The sequence below is a fragment of the Rhopalosiphum maidis genome, chromosome 1 (genome assembly GCF_003676215.2).
Source record: "Rhopalosiphum maidis isolate BTI-1 chromosome 1, ASM367621v3, whole genome shotgun sequence".
Classification (NCBI taxonomy): domain Eukaryota; kingdom Metazoa; phylum Arthropoda; class Insecta; order Hemiptera; family Aphididae; genus Rhopalosiphum; species Rhopalosiphum maidis.
In genome coordinates, this window is record NC_040877.1 from 69373432 (window position 1) to 69387501 (window position 14070).

The following is a 14070-nucleotide window of genomic DNA, read 5'->3' on the forward strand; positions in this document are numbered from 1 at the left end:
GTTTTACGTGCTCGGTCGGCCATCACTCCACCGTATTTACCTACATATATTATATGTATAAGCCAGAATAATATCAATAATAATAATAATAATAATAATAATAATAATAGAAAATATGTTTGTCGAAAACTCGGGGACCGTAGAATACGTAGTCGATCGGGCAATTGACAGGCCTAGACAGAATATCGTAATTTTATAAATATTATAAAGGTAACTCTTTTCGGGTATGATACGTGATCCAATATAATATGTTATCAACCGTACTTCCAATATCTTTACCGTATACCTTGTTCAATTCCACGTATTATTTATCAAGCTACATAAAAAAAAAAAAAAAAACTATTCGAGAATTTCCATCAAAGCTCATTGGATTATGAACATGTCTTTTGAATTGCAAGGCAATATTTAAAATTATAGCAATATATTATACAGTATAGGTGCATCCGTTCATCATAGTAACGAATTGCAGTCGCCATAACAACTGATGATAACATGGTCGAGTGTAACGAGATTATATAAGTATATAAATTATATATGCAGTCATCACAATAATTTATTATATCATCATAGCAACAAATGTAATAGGAAATCATCTTATGATTTTTAAATAACGCTTAAAGTCCAAAATACATAAGATAATACATATCAAAAACGATAAGGATTTGAGGATTCATTAAATTTGGATTCATCTAAAATCTTTTATCCTAATAATCGTAATTATGAATAATATTTTGATAATATTTGAGGATCATGTCGGGTTGTTATATTAGGTACGCAATAAGAAAGAGTTCATATTTTGAGTATAGATTTGTATTATAAATAAAAAAAAGGTAATAATGGCTGGCCTAAGTTTTAATATATTACAAAAAATATTTATTATTTTACATCAACATTTTTAAATTATACAATATCAGCTGTTTCAAAATAAAAAATAACGTTTTACAGATACCATATTTAACCTTTTTTTCCCCCTGAATTATACCTTGCTTATAAACAATCTATGAATGAATACTTGTCAGATGGCTGTATTCAATCCACAAACATTCTGGAAAAATATTATATTCCATACCATGCCGTCGTCAAACACAATAATAATAAGTATAAGATACGCGTAGTTTTTTGACGTGTCCGCAAAAACTTTCACCAGTAAATCCTTAAACAATTGCTTGGCACGGGTATTAAATTATAAATCGACATTAGTAAGGTGTTGTTGTGGAGTCGTTTTCAAAAATACTTTTTTGTCGCCTACATAGATAAAATTCACCGGAAGATCAATACGTCAAGAAGATTAGCAATTGCCTGACCACATTAGAGGACATTAATGAACAGTAAATTCATGTTACGAAATGAAAGACAACCATTCTATCAAGGTTCCTGGTCTTTATTGGCACATGATTATAGACGTATTTGTATATTATATTATAGTTTCCAGGAAGCAAACTACAAATTGGTTTATTCTATCCACAATAGTACAGTTATAATATGATTCTATTGGTACAATCGATCCGGTAATATTTTGAGCTAAATGTAGTATACAAGATTTTTTGTGGATCTAACAGCACAATTTAATTCCATGTAAGACTAAAATTACTCTACTAAAGCTCTCCGCAATATTAATATATTTTTATTTTCTGTTAAATTTATGTATGTAATCTATTGTTTTACTATTTAAGTGACCAACATTATTTTTTTTAAGTTTTCAATACTTAATTCAATTAGTGCTTTACTATTAAGTAATAAGTATACATTTGAAGTCATAATATATTATAATCTGCTATTGTTTTTATTATTTGTTATATCCTATTTAATATTACAATCCGACATGTGTCGGTACATTTGCAGGAATGTACGAGCAAATATTTACGCAATCACAATTTGATTCACAGTATAGCACGTGAAATCATATTTTTTGTTTAGCTATATATTATATTATTATTGTCGTTTTTATGGTAAAAAACAATTTTGACAAATAAATTATAAGTTTTATAGTTTATGTATCATATTTTGTTTTAGTTTACTGTTATATTATCTTATATGGATCCGATGGACATATATAATATTATGGATAACACAGCTTCATAGAAATATCAAAAGATTATTTTCTATGCATTCAACGAGAAATGAGAACACGAACTGTTCAAAAAGCATGAATAGAAATTTTTTTTTAATATTGGATTATTAATTTAGTAACCGGGTAGTAACTTCAATTTTGTAAGTATACAACGTATTCGTAAACTATAAAATGATCAATACAGTAATCCAGTAAGCTGATGTTCGCTAATTCGAAATCTGATCATTTACTGTCAAGAACGACGCAATGTCGATATCACGCGTGTTTATTTGGAACGACGATTTTCATAGTATGAAATAAATAGTCTTGTTTGATCAAAATTATTAAACTCATAATGTTATCAGTTACCAAACCATATAAAAAAAATTGTCTGAAATTATAAAATAGGCCACAGTTTTTGCGAATGGTATACATTTTAAATAAATCAATAGAAAATCCGATGAAATAATTGCGAACAGCGTCTGAGCCAACGATAAAGTTTTTAGTTGCAAAAAATGTTGGCATGAAAAATTTTAAAACTATTAACAATATTGGTTTTCGAAGTTCTAATAAATCGTCGAATTGTATAATAACATAATATTATACGAAACGGTTTTCGCCGATCGATTGTATTCGACCTTTATCGTCTCCGTTTAAATTGCGACGCCTGATATAATATATAACAATCACCCGAAAAACAAAATCAAATGCGAAATCGCCTTTATCTATTCTCTGTTTTCTTCTTATTATTATTGTTATCATCGTCACTAATCGTTTGTGTTCGGCTGTCGAATGGGTCTTAGTAAAATACATTTGAACGACAATACTATCGTCGAGCTTTATACCAAATTGTGTGGTCGGAGAGTAGCTGCTACACACAAGAGGCGCATTCCGAGCGTTTGTTTAACGAGAAACGGCCGCCGCCGTTGTGTAAATATAATAGGAAAACGCAATCGCTAAGCAAATATTATATCGAACTAAATCGTCGTAGCGGCATTGGATGCAATCGTCAGTAATTAAAAATTATATTATATTATGTATATAGAGTCATCGTTCGGTTAACGCCGTTTTATCGACTCTGCTGGCGGGTGGGCGTGTTACGAGCTTAATCGACGTCAAAAAAGGAGTTGCTGTGATATCTCCTGGTTTGACGGAGGGGGGAGGATGCGATGTGAAGAGAATGGAATACTCTCGGTATATAAGTATAATAATATAAATCGTTATTTTGACTCTCGCGAATTCCCGATAATCATCTCAGACCCGATTTATATACATATATTTATATACACATATATATATTTAGAGATCAGACTGGCCATAAATATTTTCGTTTACCTCCCTTTACCACTAGTCCCGCGCTCAAGCCGAGTTCGCAAATTTTCGTTCCAACACAATCTATAACACGGCGCGTTATGTGTTTCGGAGTATTGTTGGGTTTCGAACATATAATATATTATATTGCTGCAACAGTAATATATTATGTATATACTATATATTATAAACTACATGCTTGGTGTTCGCAACGTGAGTCCAAGCTGAAAATTATGATTTTTTTTATCCTTAAAATTATTATTATTATCTACCTCTTTCTGAGCGACAACGAATCATTTTTATTATACAATATCATACGTTGCCCACGTTCGGATCTAAAGATTCAAAAAACCTCCGATTCGGAGGCTCCGAGTTGAACCTATAATGCACAACAGTATATAGCTTAATGAAATATGCGTAATAATCGATAGATCATTAAAACGTATTGTAACATGGTCGCGGGAACGACCAGTTAAGTACTAGTTATCTAGGGATAGTTGTAGGACCCTGTAGATATAACTACTGTAGCCAAGGGTAGTGCGCATATATATATAAGAATCTATAATGTATTTAATTAAGCAGGTCTCAATAACAGCTATTATTAGTTTAATTGCCTACTGAATACTTATGACAATTAATGCTTACAAAATATTTAACCTAATGTTGTATAGTGGTAGTTGGGCGGAGTATGGTAGTCTGTAGTGCGTTGTGGTTTAATGTACACAGCAAACTGCCGTTCTTTCGTAGTGTATTGGCAATAGTCCTTAAAATTAATTAATGTGTGAATAATATGTGATTGTATAGATCGACAGTTAGTCATATACTCGTATCGTGTCTCACAACATAATATTGTTACAGTATGATGAATATTTCTGAAATGGTTTTCAAGTTTTATCACCATTAGGTATTTGATCGTAGAAATTTGGGACTGATACAATTGAAAATTCACGTTTATTTGCGCTGTTTATACCCGCGCATCGTTATTATTTCATTGTAAAAACCATCATTCGCTGTACTATGTTTATTATCCATATTATTATTATTATATATAGGTATATAAAACAACTAGTAAAATGTTAAGACTTTTTTTAAAACGGATTTGAAATAGGTACTTTATTTGAAAATATTTGCTGTTTCGTTTTTCCCGAAATACCACTTTCTAAAGATAGGTGTATTTCCAATTCGTCGAATAAGATTCTAACATTTTTGCGATCTCATCAACTACCTGTGCTCATGCAGCGTCGTCTGAACAAACCAGCGAAGGACCGCAGTAGTCGACTTTTTTCTTTTTGTAGGGAGTCTGCGACATAGACGTATTACGACACGAAGGGTCGTTGCTCGGCTGCTCGTGCGTGACACGCAAAACCGTTCAATCATCGTATAATACGGACGACCACGCGCTGTACCAGCAACGATGAGGAAATAGTTATAGTGACGACATTTCAACCGAGCAGAATATTATTGTCCCCGAGGGGGAAATTTTGATAATAATAGTAATATATAATAATAAAAAAATGAAAAAAAGAAGCAAGTACTATGCTGACTTCTCTTTATAGGCTATGTGGCCTAAACAACCAGAACCGATTAACTCCTTTTCCAGGAAACTTGTACAAATGATTCAAACTAAATTTCTTTGCAGCGGATCATTTTCTCTTATTCTTGTCCCGTTGGATAACCCGTATGTTTATTTATTGTGTTATATCGTTCAATGTATAACGTTCTTCGTAAAAATTACTACTAATTTTTTTTCTTATACTCGAAAAAATAATAATTGTTTCCCCGATAATGACGATAATTCTATCATAGACTATTTTCAAATTGTTAATAACCAATAAAAGAATTGAATTAAAATTTTGTGTATAGTCTACTGTATAATTTTATTATAATCAACTTTTTTTTCGGGTGACTTATTTTATATCAACAACAGATTTTAAACTTTAAACGTTTAATCAATGTATATATGTATATATATATATATATATATAAACTCAAATTGAGAACCATGTGTCTTAAATATTAAAGTTTAATATTTTGACGATAATATCCCGAGATCCCTGAAATCTCAATAAGTGGTGTATAGTGACTGACTATTGAGTGGTTGATGAAAAGTTCTATTTATTTTTTAATTTTTCAAAACATAGCCTGTGATTCACGCGTATTTTATACGTATATAGGGGTGGGTTATATATTCGGAGGAGGTAAATCGTTAAATATTCTAGATACACCCTGTATACACACCATCGAATAAGCACGAGACAGTGTGAATCGTGAATAATAATATTTATTTGCTCGGATGATATATAATAATAATATTATAATGCACCACGCGAACCACCATGTTTTTTTTTATTTTTTCTATTTTGTTTGCCACGACGTGTTTGCGTCTTCGTTTATACGACAACACAACTGTCGCACTTACGGTTAGTTTACTCTATCTCCATCCATAAATTGTATTTTATATTTTATATTTACAGAATACATTTTGTATGTACGTTAGTATCCAAGATTTTTATCGAACATTGAACCATCTATCCTTCTGAAACTTACAACTTTTAATATTCTTATTATATTGTTATAATACGCGTTTAAAAATGTATTGACACACTAGTGCAGTGTCTAAACATTAAATGCTTGTCAGTAGAATAAAAATAAAGTTTATTAAATGTTATTTAAAATGTACACAGATTCAGAAAAATGTTTAGTTTTCTGCAATCATAAATTAAAATGTATATAGGTCGTTTATAAACAATTTTATAATTTTGCTAAAATGTTTATAAATACGTAAAAAATTCGGTTTAACGGTTTACTCCATGTATGATTAATTATTAAATTTGATAATATTAAATATTGGTATTAAGTTACTTGCGGTGTGGGGGTATTATGTATACCAACTGTGTGTAATGTATATTATAATATAATTTATCTATACTACCTACCTATATAATTTACACCACGATCGTTCCGACATAAACACTACGCGCATGATGGACTGTGGTACATAATAATAATATTATTATTATATTGCAACTGCCGCAGCAGTAAGGATTTAAGATACGTAACACCATAAACATTTCATTTTCGAACCCGTTTCCGTTACCTTTTGTCTTCTAAAACGTCATAAACTTTTGATTTTCTAATTACAGCCCGTGTATTTTTACTTTTCAAAAAGAGATAAGGGTGCCGAGTGACGGAGACATGCGTAGGCAGGGTAGTCATGCGGCCCGTTTCCCTGTCAAAACTTTAAACTTTAATAATTACACGATTACACGGTTGATGTAAAATATTACATGATACACCGATATACTTTTTAAAATAAACTATCGTGCAGAAATGATTTAAATTTAAAAAAAATGCACTCATATTCGGCAACATTTAAATATAATTCATATTTTTGAAACATTATGTAATTAAACATCTATTCTGTATTTATTTTAGTATGATAATTTATAATTATATACAAGGCGATTATTTTATCATGAATTTAGTGGTACATAAAAACCGTTGATAATTTTTAAATTATATATACTTTTTGAAACGTTTGAGCATATATTATAGTATTTTGAATTTTTTATAAAGTTGTTATTACAATTTAATCTGTTTATATAATCGTTTATGATGAAATAATGTACATAGTAAAATCGTTTCAGCTTTAAGTGTTACAAAAAACATAACAAAAATATATTACAACTATAATGTATAGATTGACTATAGAGTAACCGAAAATACAGGATATAAATATATATATATATTTAAATATGGTTTGAATCGATGTCAGTTTAACATAAATGCCAGAAATTAATTTTTATTGACTTCCGGAGAAATAGGTTCTGACGAAACGTGTCAAACATCATCGTCAACGTCAATATTGACTTAAAGTCTTAATGTTATTCTTTAAAAATGCAATAATATTTAAAATATTATTGTTATTACCAAGTCTGTTGTAATTGTATCATCGTTTAACGTATATATTATACAAGATAATTCACCAAGCATGCAACTTAGTTTTTTATATTTATAAAATATATTTAAAAGCCATATTTTAAAATTCTGATAATTTACTGCTTCAGAAAAGTCTTCTGGTGATACGAGTACATAACTTTTGTTTTTCAAATTTCAACTTTTTATTTTTTTTATTGAAAATTACTTAATAGATATTTCTTTTGAAAATTTCGCTGTGCCTAATCAAAAATTGGGAAGGCTAGTTTAGTAGTTTCTCAGTTATTAAAATGGTTATATTAAGGGTAATAGTCCTCAAAAGTGGTTTTACAAAAATTTAAGATAAATGTAATATTTAATCTATAATTTATTATACTTGAATAATTTAAACAAATTATAAAATGTTGATAGATCAATTTTAATTACTAAAATTTTAAAATCAACATGACTTTCATATATTCTAACTCCGTTATCAAGGACCTATTATCTTTTTTACACATATAATTTAACTACTACTTGTTTAAATTTTGTTAAATTTCAAAAATATTAATACATATATATTATTGGGTATTGGAAAGCAATATAAATAACTAATATAAGGAATTACTAATAATTAGCATTGGAAGTAAAATTTTAGAATGTAATGTTTTGTTATACCTACCTACATAATATTATACATGAAATATTGAATTTTTAATCGAGTTAGTCAAATTTATTTATTTTCAGAGCATATTTTTTGTGCATATTGTGTTATTATTATTATTTGCTGATATGGTAATGAGTAGAACGCTTTTCAAAAAATCTTGATGTATAAGCATGACGTGTAGATTTAATATATAGTTATTAGCAAGAATCGTTATGAACATCTAAACCTCGTGTATGTCTTCATCTCATCGTACTGCAGAAAAGAAAAGAACTACTACCCATGTTCCCATAAACACGCAGATTACTTCCAAGTCGTCTAGACACTGCAGAGGGAAAGGGTTAAGTAGTGGTGTTTCCGGGGGTAGCGTACAAGTGCATATTTTACGTACGAATCGCTAGTAAGTCGTGTTACATTCCCTCCCTCCACCGACCGCAATAATAACTTTTCCGTAAACGATTATTGTTATTATTATTTTTATTGTTATTATTATTATTATTATTATTATTATACGTTGTCCCTCGTTGTCCTAACGATAATAATAACGATCTCACCGTTCCACCGTTCCAAGCGTTGCGTCTAAATATATGCACGTTTGACAACGTGGTTATATTTATTTAGTTGTAATATAAGTCCATCAACTTGTAATAATAATTTTAATAAAATAATAATGTTACGTTATCCGTAATAATCTATCTTCTACTTATAAGCCATAAGTTTGTGTGAAATCTTTTTTAATTTGTTTCATATCACGCTCGACATAGGTATTAATAATACTCACATACCTGTTATTGAATCACAGAAATCTAACGGTTTGTATCAAATATTTATATTCCTGATTTTTCCAATAGCTATATATAGTTTTAAACTATCAGGATAAAACTTGGAATTAGATTTAACTACAAATTATTATTATAACAGCGATGTGCACTATATTATGTTATCTTAAATAATAATTATGAATAATGATACTCACTATTCAATTATTGTAGCTGTTAAAAACTCATAACTGGATTTATTAAATATTATCATACTGTATTTTAATATCATACAAAAATTATTTATAATTTTATATCTATTACTTGTGTCTATTTTTGGAGTCATTAATACTTATATTTTGTTTTTAACCGACCCGTCTCGTTTTGTAAATAAAAATATTCAATTTTATAAAAAAAAAAAAATGCAATACAAATTAAAATGTATAACATATTTTGATTTTTTGCTTATAAAAAAATATTATTTTAAACATAAATTATTATGTTAAATTATTTAAGTTTCAATTATTTAATAAGTTAATTGTAACCGGGTTATCGCCGAAAAATTAAAAATATTTGAATATTTAAATAATACGAAATCGTAATTAATTTATTTATTGGAGGCGTGATTATTTATTTATATTTTTGGGGATGCATGAACCAAAAACGTTTGGGAACCATTATTATATTTGATCAATAGCAAGACAAGTCCTGCATATCTACGCACGTTAATAATTTGTAAAAGTAATAATAATAATTATCAATCAGAAATATATGTATGTACCTAATAATCTATGTTTGTATAATTTGTTATAATATCATGTATAATAGCATGTACGTTTTTAACGTGCCCATGTATTCATCGACACAACTTTACGCGGGTTTTTGCGTTATTTACCAAACTTTAGGACAAACGACGCCACATCCTGTTAAAATATTGATACACCGTTTTCTGCGGGTCGAAAGTTGTGAAAATTAATTATTAACGTTTTGGAAATTTTACGCAGTTTTGTGTCACGTAATCTGCGCATATTATGATATATTATACTGTATTACACGAGCGCATACATTTTCTTTGCCACACATATCCAAAAAAATGTTACTTTAGGTAAATACCGATTTATAATAATATTATTAATAATGATCGCTTTCGATATTGTGCATTATTGTTCAAATAACTTTTTTGCATTCAATCAATGGAGTTTAACACCGTCCCGCTGACAATGTGTACCTACTACCTATATATTATAATTATATATATTTTAATATAATAATGATACACATTTTTATTGCTTATTTTTTAAATCGAAGACTATATCTGTGGTGAAAATGAAATAACATCCATTTTTAAGTATTTTTTTTTTTTACTTTTTCAATGTAATATAATAATATTCTATGTGTAATTAATGACAAAAAGTAATAATAATTTTTTTTTTCAAATGAGAATCATCCTTTATTCTGCAAATGTTTATCACACAGGTCATTATTTTTATATTTGATAAATAATAATTTAAAAAATAAAAATATTTTATAAATTATACAATCATATTTTCTATTTAATGATAAATGGTTCGTTTAAATTTTCTGATTAATCATCTGTTGAATATTATACGGAAAAAATGGAATCTTCTTATTTAAATAAAAATATTAATACTGCTAAATAAAATCATTTAAGTGTACGAAAATATAATATAGCCTATAAGTAAACTTAAAAATATTTAAAATCAAAATTCTCTAAAAATCCATGATATTTATAGTAATTATAGAATTATCCTGTTTACCGGCGAAGGAGGTGCCTCCGCGAACAATCTCGTAAATAGCAATACGCATGGTGTAAATCGCTTACATTGTATACAGTTTAAAATTTATTTTACTCCTCGCAGTACAAAAAAAAAGTAATATTGTACGTTTTTGCTAATAGTGCACGCAGGAGGTTACTGACAAATATATATATATATATGTGTGTGTGTGTGTGTGTGTGTATGTATAATGATATAAATGATATAATATTATATACGCGTATGTAACACCGTCGCCATTGCCGTATAAATAATGTCTTAAGCTAATGAGCCGTATAATGCGAGTGCGGGAAAACGTATACATGAACACTGTAGTTGAAAATGGAGATAAAAGAAATTCCGTTTGGATTTGCGCCAAGTTATGATGGTGTAGCCGGTACGCGTAACTTGGCATAAATACGCGGGTTATGGTACCTACTATATTATTATAAAGTATGGAAAAAAAGTTGCATATGGTCTTTATAGATATTACTTTAATATATATATATATATATTATAAATAAATAAAAAGACTCACCACATGCGATATGGTGATTGTATAGGTATAATAAAATAAATAAATAATATTACTTATTACGAATTTACGACTCGAGAAAATTAAAAGTATTATTTTTTAAAATCCAAAACATTATAGCTTTATAGTTTTACTATGGTTGTAAATAATAATTTTAGGCATTTTATGAGAATATTTTTGCTTTTAAAGTAGAATTATATACATTTTTGTGTGTGATGTAGTAATATTAAAACATGGTTCGAGAAAATTATCGCATAGGATTTTTGTTAGAATTTCGAAAGATTTCTTAAATCTTTTTTTTTTTTATTTTATATTTTTATACAATAATTTCTTGTGGTGTAAAACAAAATAATGAATCGGATATTATTCTTTAGAGGAATACAATTGTAGCGGTGGAAAAATAATTATACGAGTGTAGTTGTTGCTGTTGTTATAAAAATAGTTTAATATACATTTTTTATAATTTTAAGTAACAATAATAGTTTGGGGAAATGATTAAAAATACTTTTGGAAAACAAATTAATCACAGAATTAAAACTGTAAACTATTTATATATATAAAAAAAAATATGTTATGGTATTAAACAGTTTTCGTGTTGCTTATAATTTTACTTTTCTTATAATATCTTAATTACTCCGGCAATCCCCACCAGCAACAATCGTTAATTAGTATAAACTAGTCTTATGCATTTGTATCAACTTACGTAAGCTCAACGAATTATGTAAAAATATGTAAGACTGAACTTTCACCAGTGCAACTAGTAAAACATAATGCGCGAGCGCAACCATGAAAACATTACAACGAAAATAAAAATTTTATTATAAAGACATACTGTTTGTTCTAGGACGATTTCCAGAAGACGAAAATATATTATACACACGATAATATTATGATAATATACATTACCTTGTATGATACTAATATTAATTTTAGTTTATCACACTGATGGTTTAGATATAAAAATGTCAGTGGCCTTATCATAGGTATCTGATTATTTTTTTTAACTAATCCTAAATGTTTAACTGGAGTAAATTATTATTATTATTTTTTCTGTTTTTATAAGCATTTTATATATTTCTAGGACATTTAAACATAAAATCGGTCGACAACGCGTGAAAGTTTTGGCTAAAATCGGTAAGTTTCTATTCATTTTCGTATAATAATATGATACATGATAATTTTCGTTACCTTCATTTGACGTTCATTATTCAACGCTTCTCAAAACCATCGATGATATAATAATATGTGCTTGCAGGGTGAAGTATAATGATGCAAAACGACGCGTAAAATGATTAGTATAACAGTTAAATGGCTACAAAAAATATTATTAGTCGTGTTTAAAATGTATACTTAACTTCGTTTTGAATATTAAATCACTCTCCGGAGACGCACCAGTAGAGCATATTTCTTTATTTATAAATTTATAATGAGTAAATATTATATTATTTTAAACTTCAAGAAATATGATTTTAAAATAATTATTTAATAGACAAGCGGCTGTAGGTTGAGTTAATTATGACTGAGATGTCTCATCTTTTATGTACAAATGTTTTTTTACTGACATGATTATAAAATTATATTATATATAATATAATATATAATTATTATTAAAATTATTGAGTTGATGTAGTTTGGTGTAGTTGATGTAGTCAAAATCTGAGGACTCTGGTCTTAAAAAGGCATATGACTTTCCTGATCTTTTATAATATCTGTATCTCTTTAGAGCATTTGTTACGTTCAGAAAAAGTCGTGTTTTTTCTATGATTCTTAGAAGCTATTAACTTATTGTTCTACATAATATTTGATACAGATGATGCATTATTTGATTTTAAAGAATAAATATAAGTAACGCACAATTATTCTGAGCGACAAAATTATATGAAATAATCGTATTCGTGAATCTTACGGTATACATCGATGAATGCAAACACGTGAATATTCTCGCTGTTGCATTATTATCACTATAATCACTTATACATGAATTGACTGAGGTAACAATATTTTCATAACCGTAGCAAGTTGTTATCATTTGTAAATTAAACTCGACGGATTTTATTGGGGTCCAGTTTTATTTTTTCCACTCCCAAAGTTATGTAAACAATAATTTCCCGCGACCAACGAGATACTACTCCACCCGTGACTATAACTATTGTTGCTGTTATTACGTCTACATTTGAATATTATACTGTTATTGTACGGATTGAATTAAAATTCAAAATAAACCTTGCAGAATTTTCCGGGAAATACTACGTACAATTTTCAAGGTCAGCCACTATCGCAGGAGTACGATGTATGTTATTATTACAACTCGAATAACGACGACGATGAATGAATGCAATCATAATTCAATCATAGTATTATATTTCATTAAAAATAATATAATAATTTAAGTGTAATAATAAACCTTCAAAATATCACGTGGCGTTCCAGACGGGTGGAAGTTGTTGGTATAAGCCTACCTAGTAAATTAAACTTACTCGTAAGTTTTTACGTGTGTCGCGAATCACGTTTACGGGAAAACAAATTGTCTAAGAGCAGAGATGACAAAAAATAATATAATAAACTTAAAAAAATAGTCGATCGGAAACAACCAACTTCACGCGTGAAAATAATCTTTCGGCGAAAAAGATTTTTGGCTTACGCGCGCCCGTCAGGGTGAACGTACCCCGCGCGAAACGCGAGTATGTGCAATAATACACCAGCGGTAGAGGTTGCGGTGGCGGCGGCGGAGGAACGAGGGAAACGACCCTATCCCTTCGCCGGCGGTGAACGTCCGACAGGGGTTGAACGCGATCGATACTACTCTCCCCGTACTACCTCCCTCTCCATCCTCACCACCATCCCCACCGTTTCCTACACCTCCACAGTCGAGGGTGAGAGGGATGGCGCGGTAACAGGTGTCGGCATCGCGGGCGCGAGGCAGCAGTGGCGGACAGCGCGTGATACGCACGGCGGTGGTGCGCCGCGCATCGATCCCGCAGGGACGCGCACGCGCTGCCAGCGACTACAGCCGACCGCCACCACCACCGGCGGCGCGCAACGACGACGGCGACGACCACGAC